The sequence below is a fragment of the Hibiscus syriacus genome, unplaced genomic scaffold (genome assembly GCF_006381635.1).
Source record: "Hibiscus syriacus cultivar Baekdansim isolate YM2019G1 unplaced genomic scaffold, ASM638163v2 tig00116975_pilon, whole genome shotgun sequence".
Lineage (NCBI taxonomy): Eukaryota > Viridiplantae > Streptophyta > Magnoliopsida > Malvales > Malvaceae > Hibiscus > Hibiscus syriacus.
The window spans coordinates 703,291-721,826 of NW_024063499.1; the positions used below are offsets into that span (position 1 = coordinate 703,291).

At 33.4% G+C, this 18,536-nt stretch overlaps 1 pseudogene; it reads right to left on the minus strand.

Moving 5' to 3' along the window:
• Positions 1 to 6,652: 6,652 nt before the first annotated feature.
• On the minus strand, positions 6,653 to 7,503 carry LOC120192524 (annotated as a pseudogene).
• Between the last annotated feature and the right edge of the window lie 11,033 nt (positions 7,504 to 18,536).

Below are 18,536 nucleotides of genomic sequence, written 5' to 3' on the forward strand. Positions count from 1 at the left end.
ACTCGAATGTTATTTACAAAATATCCAACGTATTAACTGAAGACATGATGCATGTGTTGCGCTTAATAAGGGGCGTACATTGATTCCATATCGGTAAAAAAGAGGTTATAAAGAATAAAAATGGCGATGTTATACATACTATCTCACATAATTCTAAGAAAAGAATAATGATTTTATGACAAGTTGTATCAGAATGATCCTTTATGATTTCACATTGAGTGCCTTAATGGATAGGGTAAATATGCTAGACAACGTAACAACGACATGTGAAAAAAACATTATGAGATTGAATGAGATACTGTTAACGCCTTAAAGGGTGATACTTGTCACAATCAGATTAGATATTTATTTTACTTCAAAAATTTATTTTACTGAATTAAACAAATTAAAATAAATATAATCCTCTAACCGGAGTTTGGCACATACTATTTTTAATTAGATAATTAAATTTATTAAATTAACTAAAAAGATTAGAATCAAATTCATTCACTGTGCAAGTAATATGAACTAAATCTAAACTACAATTATCTCAACGAAACCCATTCTTCTAACATTATTAAAAAAGTTAGTTAATAAAATCACGTTATATGAAATATTTGATTAAATAAATACAATTAAATTTAACAAAAAAAATTGTCAAATCTCTCATATTTTCTTTTTGTAGTTTAATTAATATATTTAATTCTAAATTAATTCTTATTTATTTTTAAATTTTATAATTTAATTTAATGTAAATATTAATAATGTTATTTATATTTTTATTACTTTTAATAAATATCATCTAATAAGTAATAAGATGACATCTTATTGGAATAAAAGTGAGAAAAAATGACATAAACTCTTAGATCAAAGAGTCTAATACATAATCAGTAGATCAAGTTAAGAAGTAATATTAGGAAAATCTTTAGCTTATAATAGGGTTGAAATTATTTTTTATATATTAATTAAATTAATTAATTAACAGAGAACGAATAAATATATTAATTAATTAATTATATAAAAGAAATCGAAACTTACAATCATGTATAATCCATTTAATTTATTTATAAATATATATATTTATATATGTTGTAATCAGGCTTGATATAAAAAATTCAAATTATGTCTTATTTTAGATGCTTAAATTCTTTTCGGTCAATTTAAGTGTCAAACGCTATAAACGTTATTATTTTAAGTGTCACATTCATAACACCGTGTTAGAATTTTTAGGCTCTATGAACAACCGAAAAAGTGTCAAGAGAGTGTGAATTAGCCTTTTGAAAATTTTCTTGTGAAAGTAAAAAAGTAGACAATTTAGCACAATTATTTATAATGGTTCGATTTTTATATTAACTCTAAATTCACTACCTTAGCTTCATACTAAGGATTTTTTAACAAATTCACTAATTTGTTCTTTCTTTTTCTAGGCTCAAGAGTAACCTTTATAATTCCCTAATTTTTTAAAAGACTAAACTAGATACAATTTTTCTTACAAATGATAAGAAATGTAAACAAGAAAATTTCACGACAAGAATTTAGCTCATAAGAAACAATTAAAATATATGCAATGAGCTCAAACATTTATAGTTAAATTATTAAATATTTTTAAATACACAAACAATATATTTTATTATTAAGTGACAAAATCTTTATATTAAATGACACTTAAATTTGGGTTTAATATATCTCTATTATCCTTTTTAAAAGAAATTAATCTAGTACGAATAAAGTTACCTCTGTAGTTAAAAATATATTTGTTATCTCTAGAGATTTTAGGTTTAAGCATTAGAGACTGCAAGAGTATTAATTATCAAATTGATGAAAATCTTTATAGCATATAATATATCAAATTAATTTAAATATATCAAATTAAAGTAACATATAATATTGAAATTAAATATTAGTTGGATAAAAAGAACTAATCAGTGATATTCTAATTTAGTACTTGAATTCAAATATTTTAAGATTTAGAGACCAATATTAAATTTAATCCATAATTTGAAGATGTCTGAAACAATTAACCCTATTCAAATACCTATGTGTCGACCGAAGACGTCGCTCATTTGGACTTGACCAAACCACTAGAATTAGCCCAAATTTTAGATGAATCTAGAAGGGCCGTTTACTTGAACTTTGGTCAAAAATAAATAAGTGGCATCTTAATAGAATATTTTAGAGGATGAATTTCTATATGAGGATTTAATTATAAATAAATGTTGTTAACAATATATAGAGTAAGTAGTTAAATATTTTCGGTTGATACATTATCCCTTTTAAGTTGTGGGTTTAATATCCGTTAGGAGTAAAATTCTCCTTCCATCTCACTAGGTAAAAATTGTTCAAAAAATAGTTTGATTAATTAATAAGATTATTAGATTTTAGATCGATTAACGGTTAATCAAATTTTCAAAGTTTAATTTGATATGAAATCTATTAATTAATTGAATTAACCAAAATATATAATAATATATATATATGTTTTAAGTTCAGACTCATTCAAAATCAAGTCTTAACTAATTTTTAATCACCCCGTAAGCTTTCAAGTCCCAATCAAATTTTAACTCAAATGAGAAAAAATATCTTCATTAAACCTAAATTAATATAAATAAAAAATACAATAAAATTTTCTTAATTCAAAAATCTATTGAATTAGTAAAACTTTATTCAATACAGTCCACAATTTTAAAAAAATAATTCGATTAATGTGGACTTAATTAGTTGTTTAAAAACCTCTACAGTTAATTATGAATATTTTTGTCCAAAAGGTGAGGCTATCGTTTTGTCCAAAAAATCTTATTACCTCTGTTAAAAATTGCATTATGTTTAGCCTACACTTAAGGAAAGTTTTTTTTTTTAAGGAAAGTTTCATTATGTTTTACTAAATTTGGATCCCTTTATGTATGACATGTATAAAAATATATTAAAAAATTGTACAAAATATTTAATATAGTCTATGGTAATTAAAATAATGTTTATGACAATTAATTATTTTGTAAATGCTATTATATTTTTACCATCTTACCCCTATGTTAAGCCTACAAAATGGATGTTTATTTTTCCATTTCACATAATACTACAAGAGAAATTTCTCTAATATCATAAGCAAATGACATTTTCTTTGAAAACACTCTTCGATTTTCATAAACTTTTCTTTAAGTGTTAATTTGAGTTGAGAGAAGAACAGTACCATCACTAGACTATTCCATTTTTCGCGTGTATAAAATTTGGAGAGTCGTGTTAATATCAAGGGACTATTCATCCATTGTAACGATTGTACACATCATGACAAATTAATTTCTAAGATAATGATTAATACCAAATACAATTATCGTTCTGATTGATTATTTATTTAATATTTTTCAATAAGTATTAATACTTCATTTTGCACCAGTTTATTTCTCAACAAATGACAATGATGACAATGTCGACGACGGTACTGTTATTGGCATTTACTACTGAATATACAACGATCTACGATGATCCAAGGGTTGATTTTGATGGAAACGAATGGTGGGACCCTGAGAACCAACAAGAGAATTCCAATATAACTATCTATTTATTTCCAATTGAGACTCTTAAAAATTGTCTGAGATTATATTTAAACATTTTTTTTCGACGTGCAACTATCTCTTCATATTTTTAGGAAGTAAATATAATATTTAACACTGATTTTTATTAATCCAATAATTGTAAATTAATATAAAACTCATTAATTTTATATATGCTGTATATTTGGATCTTTAACTTCAAATATATGTATATTTTGGTGATTTTGTTATTTTTATCTCCCTAAAAAAGAATTTCTTTTAATATGCTTTTGCAATTTATGGGTTAGAATATTTTATTGGTTAAATTGTGGTTTTGATCTTTCTACTATACTCAAATTTGTAATATTGTCCCTATAATTGACATAATTTGATACTTGTAATTTTATTATTTCATTTTTAGTCTAAATAATTACATTGTTAACCATTTGGGTTAAAAATCTTACATGATTTCCCCCCTTAAAATACATCTTTCAACTCAGAAGATGTGCTTTTAAGAGAAATCTACACCATCATTTTAATGGAAATTGTTAAATTATTAACTATTGGACTAAACAATGATATTATAGAAGTGCAGAGATCAAGTTATACTAAATTAAAGTACAAAGTATAAATCCAAGAATTGAACATAATAAAAGAACTAAAATCATAATTCAACCCTATATTTTCATTTAGGTGGTCTTTGATTGCTGGAAGACTACCAGGCCGAACTAATAACCAAATCAAGAACTATTGGAATTCTCATTTGAGCAAGAAAATAAGGCGAAACGATAACCAAAACAAAGGCTCCAAAGTACAAAAACTGGTGCTCGAGAATTCAAAAGAAACCAAGATGATCTTCGTCTCGACTGGAAGCGGGGAAGGTACATCAAAGAGAGATGATACGTTACTGGAGTTTTGCAGTGAGGAGCCTCTTGATTGGGAGTGGATGAGTGAGTTCTTTGAAATGAATGAGAGCTGCTTCAACTTTGCATGATATTTGACCTTCGTTTACGTCCATTTCAAGTTGTTGTAAAAAGAGAGCCTTTGGTAATCCAAGCAAAATCCTCTGGTTTCAGTTCTATGTTCTACCGTTGATTGAATTTCTCCGATGCCGGGGCAGATGTTGGTGCTTGGCCTCCTGTGTTCAATGATCCGATTGGTGTCGGCGATGGATTCTCGGGTGATTTCAGTCCTGGTGCGAATAATTTGCTAGACTCCTGAGATGGTTTGATGCTCTTCCGAAATGCATCAGAGAATCACTATGTTTTGTGGAATCCCAACACGAAGCAGTTTCTCCTCATCCCTTGTCCGGACAAGTCGGGGATTTTTACTGTTCTTGCAGTAGATATTCGGCATTGGAAAGCAGACAGAGAGATGGACTTTTTTAAAAATCATTAGTTTCTCCGAAAACAAAGAGATTTTGGACGTTTTCTCTTCACGTATTTCAACATGGCACACCCGCAAGGTCCACAACTCCAGGCGACTAGTTGATAATAGTAAATACACTTTAGATAAAATATACGTTTACTTGCAGGGAAAGTTATTTATATTATGTCCTACAATGGTTCACCATCGGAGAAGGTAACGTTGATGTCGTTTGGCTCCCGGATAAAAGTCTTACTGCGACTAAGAGGAGGAGGCCAGGATATATGGGTTCAGTATGCACAATACGACCAAGTTTTAGAATTTGTGATAATCTGGGTGTTTAGTGTTGATGATGGTAAATGGAGTGGGATTTATGGTCTTAGTCTCGAGGCATTGAGCAAACATCCTCAACTGGAAGCATGTTCCCAGCGGTGAGAGCCCTGTTCAAGGGTTTAACTTTGTATCATGTGGACCACCAATCTTATCTTCTGCTACTATTACAAATCTCGTAATTTGGTTCCGTTTCCATGCTCCAATGCCTTGGCTTTTACTCAATGCCTGGCCTCTTTGGCACCCTCGGATCCAGGGCGTATTACAACAAAATGTACACTTTTCTTCCTCTTTCTTCAGTTTTTGTAAATTTGCTCTGAAGATCAGTTAGCAGTTTAACTTCATTCTTATTTTCTATCCATTTTTATTCATATCCTTTTACTTTCGAACTTTTTTTTTTGGTTCATATTTATTAAGAATTTTAAAATTATATTTGTGATTGTTTATTTAAAATTATGTCCGTTCATTCATTTAATAATTATGAACACTAGGAATATAATTGAGTCGATCTCGAATAGTGAGTAGAAGTGAAACATTATAAACGATGAGTGATCATTCTTGTAGTTTAAACATTTCTTAGAAACCGTATCTTGCTTTTTGGCAATATTATTTAATTTGATAACTATTAAGGTTATCCAATTATAAGGATGAGTCTACAATGAATGTCACACACTGATATGCATTGCTAATGACATACATTGATGTGTAGTTGTCCACTACTAATATAAAATATGGTAAAATTTATAAATGATAATTAAATTTTATACGTACAGAAGGACAAAGCTTTAAGATGAGTGCAAATCTGGGAGGCTGATGTCGATGCTCGTAGATGGATGCCAATGCATCGTGTTAGTCTCAAGTGTTAGGAAGTGAGCGTAATAGAGAATATACATAGGAAAGTATATTGTGTTCTTCATATCAGCTGGTACATTATATTTATACAAGAAGTTTAGACTCTCATCAGCTCCACTAACCATCTAACAAACTAACAACCTCAACATAACCAATCCTAACAGTCTAACTGCCTCCTCATGCACACGTTGTGCATTGATAGTAATCTAACATTTCCCCTACTCTTTCTTTTCTCCTCTTTGACAACAATCTAACATAGCCTCTACTGTTCCTTCTTGATGAAAAGATGAACACTTGAATCGGAAGTGGCGATGCTTCATTCCGTTCGATTTGAATCAGAAGTGCCGATGCTTCATTCCGTTCGATTTGAATCGGAAGTGCCGATTCTTCCTTCCGTTCACTTGAATCGGAAGTGTCGGTGCTTCCTCCCGTTCGATTTGAATCGGAAGTGCCAATGCTTCCCTCCGTTCGACTTGAATCGATGCAAACTTTTGATGTGAATGAACATTCAACAAAAAATTCTAAAAAAAACCCTATTCTATAACAACAATGTGAAACAAACCAAACACCAGCAACATTATTGAAACATTTGGTCTGCATCACCATAGAGTAAGTTGAACACTGTTCCCTTGCGACCGAAATGCTGTTGAATCAACAGGCAACCCAAGCTCTTCGTTTGCTTCTACTGTATCGCGATCGACGTCCTACAGATTATATGCACGGAGCTTGTGGCCCAAACCGATTCCCCTGCCTTCATTCCCACGAAGGTATACCAAAACACCCCTGCCAGCAGCCTCGATCTGTTTCATTACAAGGCCAAGCTGATTCCCACAGTCGCATCTAGTGGATCCAAATATGTCTCCCGTGAGGCATTCCGAGTGAACCCTGACAAGAATATCTTGTCCATCTCCAGTCTCACCCTTAACCATAGCTATATGCTCAATCCCATCCAATATTGACTTGTAACAATAGGCCGTGAATGGCCCCCACATAGTTGGTATCCAAGCCACACCAGCGAGATCAGTTAATTTATCCTTCTTTCTGCTATATCTGATTAAATCATCAATGGATACAATTTTCAAGTTTTCCCACTCAGCAAATCGATGAAGCTTTGGTAATTTAGCCATGGATCCATCATCATCGACAACCTCGTAGAGAACTACAACAGGGTAAGATCAATAGAAGCTTCAGTATGCCAAGCCCTTTTCAGGGCCCCTCTTTCCCTGCACTTCAGTGGGAAAATGTGACCCGGGCAGTTGAAATCCTCTGGCTTGGAATCTCCAGAAGCAAGGGCTAACACCGTTGTTGCTCTATCATGAGCTGATACACCAATTATAGTACCATGTTTTGCATCCACTGTAACTGTGAATGCAATGCAGAGTTTCTCTTCATTTTCTCTTTGGTTCACCATTAAAGGAAGTTGCAGTCTCTCCAGATCTTCCTCTAGCATTCTCGGTTCTTCTGGAGCATCATCTTCCAAATCGGCCCATCGAACAGGCGTCTCGACGATCTTTTTGGTTTCTTGAGGCGTTGGTGCCTCGGCGTTGGTGCCTCGGCGGAGGTGAAGGTCGAAGTGGCAGAGTTAGCAGCGGTTTCAACCATGAAGTTGTAGAAACTAATGGAAAAAATGGGAAGTTGTAGAATCCATGGCAACTGAGTCAACAGTTTGCTAACTAGACCCATTGTGCACCATGAGTGAAGAACCATTGAGAAAAAAAGTTTAGAACCGTGAAACCATAATTCCCATGACTTTGGCGAAAGATACCATGTTAGAAAGTGAGCGTAATAGAGAATATACATAGGAAAGTATATTGTGTTCTTCATATCAGCTGGTACATTATTTATACAAGAAGATTAGACTCTCATCAGCTCCACTAACCGTCTAACAAACTAACAACCTCAGTATAACTAATCCTAACAGTCTAACTGCCTCCTCATGCACACGTTGTGCATTGATAGTAATCTAACATCAAGGTATTGCGCAAACATCCTCAACCATGTTCCCAATCCTAGCTGTTAAAGTGAAATTCAAGGCTTTAGCTTTCGATCCCGTATCTGGTGTTATCTTTTGGACCCCAAATCTAATCTTATGCTATTATTACAAATCCCTTAATATGGTTTCGTTGCAGTGCTCGAATCATGCACTCAGACATCAATCGGATGATACTTCTCCTCGTTAATGCTTTCTCGGTAGCCTCGGATCGAGGCCGCATTAGAACAAAAGGTAGAGTTTTCTTCCTTTTCCTCGTCTTTCACCAGTTTTAGTAAATTTTCTGCTCACATCAATGAAGATCAATCAGCAGTTTAAGTTAATTCTTATTTTCTAATTCATATCCGTTTATTTACTTTCAAATTTATTCGATTTTATTCATCATTATGCCTATATTCGTTTGTTTAAAATTATATATGTTCATTTGTTTAATATTTGTGAATTGTTATACACCTTTAAGCTCTTCCACTCTGCATATAAAACACCTCCTCCTCCGGTTGAAGGCCCATATGAAACATAAAAGATCTGGCGACTTATATTTCTTTGAAATTAATAATCCCTTTTTATTAAATTTGTTAGTTGAAATAATTTTAAAAAAATTAATTCGATTTGATTGAATATCCATTCTTATTAAATGAAACATAAATGTTATTTTCAGTGCATGTAATCTACTACTAGGATAACACTACATGCTGAATTGAATCTTCTGCCAAAATAGAATATTGTGTTGCGGAATACGGCTATCAGATAGAGCAAAATCGCAACTAATAATTTGAGAAAATAAAAATAAAGATAAAGAAGACACAAATTTTAAGTGAAAAATCCCTAACTAATATAGGGTAAAAATCACGGGCAACAGTAGAAGAATTTCACTGTGAGAAAATAGGAATTACTACTTCTCTCGATCTAACAAGGAGAAACAATGATAATTCTCTCTTGATAAAAAAGAGAAAACAACTCTCAAGAAAACTCTCTAAATTCTCTAGTATTGGGAGAAAACTAGAATGATTTGGGATGATTTTGAAGCTAAATAGGTTAGGGTATTTATAGTTGAAGCATAAGGACTAATCTTATAAATATCTTAAAGTACAAGGACTAAATGTGTAATTTTACCATCCATGAATTTCAACAATTTTGGTGTGCACCGAAAGCCATCGAATTGCAACTTAAATTTGTCAAATTTAGCTGCCACCGATTTTGACTTTAAAAATCTCCCACTTGAAGATTTGATTGGAACAATCATATCTTCACACCATTCTTTCTACCTTGCACCTTCATGTTGCTTATGTTTCTGTCAGACCACAAAAGGATCGACACCAAGTAAATTTATCAGCATTGATAACATTCGTCATGAAATCTGTTATGTTATCTTTGGTATGGATCTTCTACATATCTACCATCCCTTCTTCTACATTTTCACGAATGAAATGGTACTGAACTCCTATATGCTTTATCCTTGAATGAATGCAAGGCACTTTGACTGTCACAAAACAGAGAGACATACTCTTGATTGCGCCCAAGCTTCTCCAATAACATCTTCAACCAGATTGCTTCTTTACTGGCTTGTGTAGCTGCAACATATTCTACCTCTGTTGTGGATGTGGCCACAACTGACTACAATTTTGAAACCCAGCTTACAGCTTCACCAGCAACTTTGAACACATATCCTGTAGTATATTTACTTTTATCCAAATCCCCTGCATAGTCATAATCGACATACCCATTGATTAGTAAGTTTGATCCTCTGTAACATAATGCAACATTTGAGATCCCTTTGATGTATCTCAGGATCCTCTTTACTGTATTCCAATGCTCTTTGCCTGGATTCGCCATGTACCGACTAACCACTCCCACTGCTTGTGCAATGTCTTGTCTTGTGCATATCATAGCGAACATTAAACTTCCCACTGTCGATGCATACGACACTCGAGACATCTTCATCCTCTCTTATTCATTGCTAGGACTCATACTTGAGGATAATTTGAAGTTAATAGGAATAGGGGTAAAAATTGGTTTATAATCTTGCATGTTGAATCGTGACAAGATCTTCTTCAAGCAATTCTTTTATGAAAGCCAAATCTTCCTATTACTTCTGTCTCTGTGAATTTGCATCCCTAGAATCTTGTTTGCTGATCCCAAGTCCTTCATTTCAAATTCCCTAGCCAGTTGTGCATTCAATTATTCAATATGATCTTTGTTGGGTCCTGCAACCAATATGTCATCCACAAACAACAGTAATATAACAAAATCGTTATTACCAAACCTCTTGAAATAAGCACAAGGGTCTGCATTAAGTCTGTTGTACCCAAGACACATAATGAAGGAATCAAATCTCTTATACCAATACCTCGGCGTCTTCTTTAGATCGTACAAAGATTTGTTCAACCTGCAAACCAAGTTCTTTTTTTTCTTTTTCTTCAAAACCTTCAGGCTGTAGCATATAAATCTCTTCTTCAAGATTTCCATGAAGAAAAGCTGTTTTAACATCTAGCTGCTCTAGATGTAAGTTCAATGTAACACATATTGCCAAGACTACTCGAACTGTTGTTAGTCGAACCACAGGAGAAAAGATTTCATTGAAATCAATACATTCTTTTCGAACATATCCTTTGACCACCAGTCTTGCATGATACCTCTCAACTTGATCGTTACCATTTCGCTTGATTTTTAAGACCAATTTGTTACCAATTGGCTTTCTTCCTTATGGTAGTGACACAAGGTCCCATGTATTAGTTTTAAGAAGGGCTTCAATTTTTCTTGCATCGCCATCATCCACAGTGAAGCATCTAAACTGTTTATTGCCTCCTGGTATGTTGATGACTCACCGTCCTCTGTTAAAAGGCAGTATGCAATATTTCCTTCTATAACATAATCTGAGTGCCAATTGGGACATCTTCTCACATGATCTGATTGACGAGTTGTTAGAGCTTCAAAACTCTCTGGTTCTGGTTCATCATGTGTTGGTTCTGCTTCAAAAGAATCTCCTTGTTCAAACTCATTTCCACATGTATCTGTGTAGTCTCTGACTTTTCAGAGCTATCATCGTCTTCTTTTCTTTGTAGTTTATCTTATACAAAGATAACACCCCTACTGATGATCACTTTATGGGCAGTAGGGTCCCACAAGCGATACCCCTTTACACTATCAACATACCCCAAGAATTTACATTTCCTGGATTTTGGATCCAGCTTTGAAATTTATTGGGAGTTGTACATCACGTACACTATACTTTCAAATACATTGAGGTTTAAATAATCAACTGGTTTACCAGTCCATATCTCCATTGGTGTCTTTAGCTCTATTGCAGTTGATGGAGCTCGATTCACTAAATAACAGGCGGTATTGATTGCTTCTACCCAAAATGATTTTTCAAGGCCTGCAACCTTCAACATTGCTCTTGTTCTTTATAACAAGGTTCTGTTCATCCGCTCTACTACTCTATTTTGTTGAGGAGTGTTCGTCACTGTGAACTGTCTTTTGATGCATTCTTTAATGTAGAAGTCATCAAATTCTTCACTTGTTTATTCTCCTCCATTATCTGTTCTGAAACACTTGATCTTATTTCCAGAATCAAGTTCCACTCATGCTTTGAAGTTTTTGAAAGTTGAAAACACGTCTGAATGAACCAATTCTAGTGCTCCAACTAGGGATGTAACTGGTGCTTTAAAGTTCCAATCGCCCAACATCTCCTGGAGTAGTTGTTAATAAATGAGATAAAGTATTTTGCTCTACCTAGGGATGTAACTGGTGCTTGCTATACGTCAGAATGAACCAATTCTAGAACACTTTTGCCTCTAGAATTTGACGTGTTGAATTTCAACTGGTGCTGCTTACTTGTTATGCAATGCTCATACAAAGTAAGTGATACATTTGTTAAGCCTGGAAGTAGCTTTTGCTCAACAAGGACTTTCATTCCTTGTTATGACATGTGTCCAAGTTTTTGATGTCATAGCATTGCAGAATTTGAACTACATGAGGTAACAGAGGCTTCTGCTTCTAGAAAAGTCTCTCCCTTCAGCATGTACAAGTTTGTTGTTATCTTTTCGCCTTTCATCACCACAAGCGCTCCACAGAACACCTTCATGATTCCTTTCTGTGTTTTAATTTTTCTTGCATTATTATCCAACAATCCGTAGGATAATAAATTTTTCTCCAGGCCTTCCATGTGCCACACATCTCGAACAACTTTAATTGTTCCATCATACATTTTCAATTTGATGGTTCCAACGCCAACGATCTCTAAGGCATGATCATTGCAACTATACACAGATCCTCTTGAGACAGGTTCATAATGATGGAACCATTCTCTTCTTGAGGTCATGTGATATGTTGCTCCTGAATCAATAAACCATATATATGAAAATCTCTTTCTACTTTCCACGGTGGTTGACGCTTCATAACATAGAGCATCTCCAACATCTGAAGTGTTTGCCGTATTGCCTCGTAGAATGAAGTTTTTACCTAGACTCCAACAATCATTCTTCAAATGACTATTCTTTCCACAATTGTAGCACTTTAAATTCTTTTTGCTTCTCAACTTTGATCTACCATGTTTGTGACTGCTGCTTTGGCCACGTTCTGTTCATCTCCCTCTTATTGTTGTCAACGCTTCTGCTTATTGCAGATTTACTTGTCTGTCTTCCTTGTTCTTGCACCGATTTTCTTCTTGTAGAACAACAGCTGCAACGTCATCGAAGACTAGACTTGTGACATTACTGTTTGTCAAGTTGATGATGAGTTGATCATACGAATCAGGTAGACTTTGAAGTAGAAGTTCAACACGTTCTTGTTCTTCTATTGTACATCTTAAGGATGTAAGCTGAGATAATAAAGTGTTCAACGTGTTTAAGTGTTCTGTCACTGAAGTATATTCTGGCATCCGGAGAGTGTACAATTTCCTCTTAAGGAAAATTTTATTGTACAACGATGTGGCCTTGTACAGTTTGGTTAGATGATCTCATATCTCCTTAGTTATCTTCTTCTCCTCGATGCTTGACAATACTTCATATGCTAATGCTAGATGAAAGTTTACAATAGCGTTCCCGTCCATTTTGATCCATTTGTTGTCATTTGCGAAATCTACCGGCCTTTCACTGATAGCTGCTAGACAACCGTCTTTCCTCAGGATGACCTTCATCTTCAATTTCCACAATGAGAAATTTCTCCCATTGAATTTTTCAATATCAAATTTCATTGACATATCTTCTATTATGGATAGCTCCTACTATTTCACTATTGTGAATAGTTCTTTGGAACCTTCAAAGAATGGGTAATACCTTCTTACTTTCTTATGTTGGAGGATCCACCTTTTGGTGGCAACCACAAAGATAATAAGTAGATATTAAACACTCAAATATGGCTTTTGATACCAATTATTGCGGAATACGGCTATCGGATAAAGCAAAATCGGAACTGATAATTTTAGAAAATAAAAATAAAGATAAAGAAGACACAAATTTTAAGTGGAAAACCCCTAAATAATATAAGGTAAAAACCACGGGCAACGGTAGAAGAATTTCACTATGAGCAAATAGAAATTACAACTTCTCTCGATCTAACAAGGATAAAACAATGATGTTGAAAACATTTTGATGTTTCGATATAACAAACTAAGTTTAAATGAATTTTAAGATTTTAAAAATGATTTTCTAAAGAATATTCGATATAATTATTCGAATATCAAAATATTACTCCAAGTCTTTCAAAGTTTAATTTCAATCCTTACTAATGTGTAAAATTATGTTTGATACGTAAAATATTTTTGAAACAATTTTCACAAAGTGTTTCAAACCAAAAATGAGCCTAAAATCAATTTTTCAGGTAAGTGTACCGATGCATGAATCAATGCATCGTTGCACCCTTGTTTTAATTGAACATCGAATGGTTTTTGTGTACCGATGCACATACCATGCATCGATGCACATACCATGCATCGATGCACTCCATATATATTAAAACATCGAATTGATTTTATGCACCGATGCACAAGCCATGCATCGATGCACCCAGGCTTTTTCAAAACATCAAAACAGATTTATGCATCGATGCACTATCAGTGTACCGATGCACTATCAGTGTACCGTTGCACTAAGGGTCCAACGGTCGAAATATTTGAATTTTACACATAGTGTACCGATGCACTAGCCTTATGTATCGATGCACCAGACGTTCCCACTGATTTTATTAATTGTTTTCACACTTAAATGACTCCATTGACTCCACTAATCATCCCCAATGTTCAGAATCAATTGAAGGAGTATTTAAACAACCTTAGAAGTCATTGATCAATAACAAGAAACAATAATCAACAAGAATCAAGAGAGAATCAAAGAGAAATCATCAAACCTCAAGTTTGAGCATTTTAAGCCTATTTTATTCAATATTCATTTTTTCTTTCAAGAACACTTATTGTGCTCAATTGTATTATTCTTGAGTGTTCTTTCTTTGTTCTAGAATTGTGCAAACTTCTTGCCTTGTGAGTATTTTCTTGTAAGTTTGCAAAATTTGTATTGTTCTCTTTGGGAGAGAGTGTTCTCAAGAATTTGGGATATAATTCTTGAGGGATTTGTAAGGTTACTCTTTGTCCTCAAAAGAAAGACAAATTAGTGAATTTATGGAAAATCCTTAGTGTTGATAGCTAAGGTAGTGGACGTAGACTTTGGTTGAGAAAGTCGAACCACTCTAAATCGCTGTGCAAATATTTTCAATTTTCTACAAAAGCTTCCACCGAAATTTTTATTGCCAATTCAGCCCCTCTTGACTTATTCCATCGATCGATTAACTCAACAATTGGTATCAGAGCTTGACTCATTTGAAGGTTTAATCGTATCTTGAGTAGATCCGGGAAGAGTTACATCGATAATCAAGTCATCAATGGCCTCTACTTCAAACTCCGACTTCAGTCTTGATTCATTGCCCGTTAACAAGCCTCATTTCTTAAATGGAGCTAATTATGCTTATTGGAAGAATAGAATGATGTATTTCATTCAAGTAAGTGACATGAGAGCATGAAATATTATAGAATACAAATACTTCAAACCTTTCACTCATCCAAGATTGTGGAGTGAAGGAGAAACAAAAAATGTTCCAGCTCAACTCCAAAGCCATCCATATTATTTTGTGCTCTTGGACCGGATGAATATGAGAGAGAGTCATCTTGTACAACCGCCAAGGAAATATGGGACAAACTACAAGTCACTCATGAAGACACTGATGAGTTAAAAGAATTTAAAATTAGTCTTCTAACTCATAGCTATAAAAAATTTCCGGATGAAACCGGATGAAGACATCAAAGCTATGACGAATAGATTTTCCACGATTTTCAATGGTCTCAAATCATATGGAGAGATCATTCCAAATGAAAAACTTGTGAGGAAGTTGGTTTACTCACTTCCAAAATCGTGGCAATCAAAGAAGACGGCTATCATCGAGGCTAAGAACTTAAAGTCCTTAACCCTTGAAGAACTAATCGGTTCACTCCTCACTCATGAAATAATGCTTCAAGATGAGGTAGACCTCGATAAAACTGATGATATACCAAAGGAGAAGGAGGATGAGAAGACGAACGTTGGAGTTGCTCTCAAATCCATAAAAGATGAGAGTGATTCAGATGAAGATGACGAGGAAATGACATTATTTGCCAAATGGTTCAGAAAATTAATAAAGCCCAATCGAGGAAGAAAATTCAAATGAAATGAAGGCTTCAAAATTGAGCCCAAGAAGAAGGACCCGATCATTTGCTACGAATGAAAAAAGTCAGGGCATGTCAAATATGATTACCCTCAATTAAAAAAAAGGGTCAATCCAAGAAGACACACAAGGCTCATGTGGCTACATGGAGCGATGAAGAAGGTTCCGATGAAGAGGAACAAGAAGTAGCAAACTTGTGCTTGATGGAATTTGTGGAAGATTCTCATGTAACCTATAGCTCATTTAATTTTGAAGATTATTCGTTTGATGAGCTATTAGAGGATATAATGGGTTGGCTTCGGATTATGAGCAATTATTTTTAAAATATAAAAATGATATTTCGAAATTAAAAAATAAAAATAATCTCATATCCAAGACCAACAATGATCTTGAAAGTAAAATCAAAAATTTGCAAATCAAACTAGAAGAGTTTGAAAAGAAAAATTTTTATTTGCAAAATTTACTTTCAAAGGTTAATGATGATCATCAAAAGAAAATTGATGATCTTAAAGCTTCTTTTGATAAAGTTGGAACAAAATCCAACTTTGTTAGAAAAAGTTTTAAAAACTACAATCATAGAGGTCCCCAAAGAGCCTCTAATAGAAAAATCGTTAGAAGTATATGAGTTCCTAAAGAACTCATTACTACTAAAGATAAGGATATCCTATACAAATGGATACCTAAGGGGACTAGGATTTTGGAAACTAATGAATATGGACCCAAAAGAATTTGGGTACTAAAAATAAAAAATTAATCTATGTTTATAGGAAAATGAGCATTGCTACAAGGCACAGGAAACAAATACAAACTCATGGTACCTTGATAGTGGATGCTCAAGACACATGACCGGTAACAAAAGCCGGTTCATAGAGCTCAATGCCAAAAATGGAGGAGATGTGACTTTTGGTGATAACTCAAAAGGTCACATTGAAAGTATAGGCAGTATAGATAATACCTCTTCCATAAAAATTAAGAATTTTTTATATGTGAATGGATTAAAGCATAATATATTGAGTATTAGTCAATTGTACGATAAAGGATTCAATGTCATGTTTGATATTAATGGTTGTAAAGTCATTGACATTGCATCTAATCGAATTATGCTTGTTGGTCATAGAATAGGAAACATTTACATGGTGCATTTAGATTCCATATATATGACTAATTTATGCCTAGTTGCTAAAGATGAGCATGATAGTTGGTTATGACATAGGAGACTAGAACATGCAAGTATGAGTGTTTTGCAACAGTTACTTCAAGGAGATTTAGTTCGAGGGTTTCCTAAACTAAAATTTGATAATGATAAAATCTGTGATGCTTGTGCTAAAGGAAAACAAAGGCAAATTTCTTTTAAATCCATTAATGACTTATCCACTAGTAGGGTATTACAATTGATCCATTTAGATCTTTTTAGGCCATCTAGAACTACTAGCTTAGGTGGAAAATAATATGCATTTATATTGGTAGATGACTATTCTAGATATATTTGGGTTCTATTCTTAAGTACTAAAGATGAAGCATTAGAAAAATTTATCACGTTTTCAAAAGTAATACAAAACGAAAAAGGTTACTCTATAACTAGTGTTAGGAGTGATCATGGAACTGAATTTGAAAATCTTTGATTTACTGAATTTTGTAATTCTAATTGTATTAGCCATAATTTTTCAGCACCTAGAACCCCTCAACAAAATGGAGTTGTTGAGAGGAAAAATCAAACTTTAGAAGAAATGGCTAGAACCATGCTTTGTGAAAACAATTTGCCAAAATATTTTTGGGCGGAAGCCACAAATACCGCTTGTTATGTTATTAATCGAGTAATGATTAGGCCTATTTTGAAGAAAACTCCATATGAACTTTTTAAAAATAAAAAGCCTAATATTAGCTATTTTTATCCTTTTGGATGTAAATGTTTTGTTTTAAACAACGATAAAGACAATCTTGACAATTTTGATGCTAAAAGTGATGAAGGAATTTTTCTGGGTTATTCCTTAAATTCTAAAGCTTATCGAGTATTTAATAAAAGAACTTTAGTTGTAGAAGAGTCTATACATGTTGTTTTCGATGATAATCCCCTTCCGAGGAAGGATTATTGTGTGAATGATGATGTATGTATTATAAACATAAATAACGTTGGACATGACGTTGGAGAACCATCATCAAAGGAAGAAACTAAAGATAAGGAAACTCAAGATCCTCTTGAGAATCCAACCATTGAAGAAAGGGAAGTCTCTTACCCAAGGGAATACAACTATGTCAAGGATGGTGAAATAATAGGTGATCCATCCAAAGGGGTAACAACTCGATCTTCTCTTAGAAATATTTTTAATTATATTGCATTTATCTCATGCATAGAGCCTAAGAATATTAAAGAAGCATTAAATGATGAACATTGGATTATGGCTATGCAAGAAGAGTTAAATAAATTTGAGAGAAGTAAAGTATTGACATTAGTTGAAAGGCCTAGTAATAAATCTACTATAGGTACTAGATGGGTATTTAGGAATAAGCTTGATGAAAGTGGTAATATAGTGAGAAACAAGGCTAGACTTGTTGCTCAAGGGTATACTCAAGAAGAGGGCATAGACTATGATGAAACATACGCTCCCGTAGCTAGGATAGAAGCAATTAGAATGTTATTAGCATTTGCATGTTTCAATGAATTTAAATTATATCAAATGGTTGTTAAAAGTGTATTTTTAAATGGTTTTATAAAAGAAGAAGTGTATGTGGAACAACCTCCTGGTTTTGAAGATTCAAAATTTCCAGATCATGTTTTTAAATTGACAAAAGCTTTTTATGGTTTA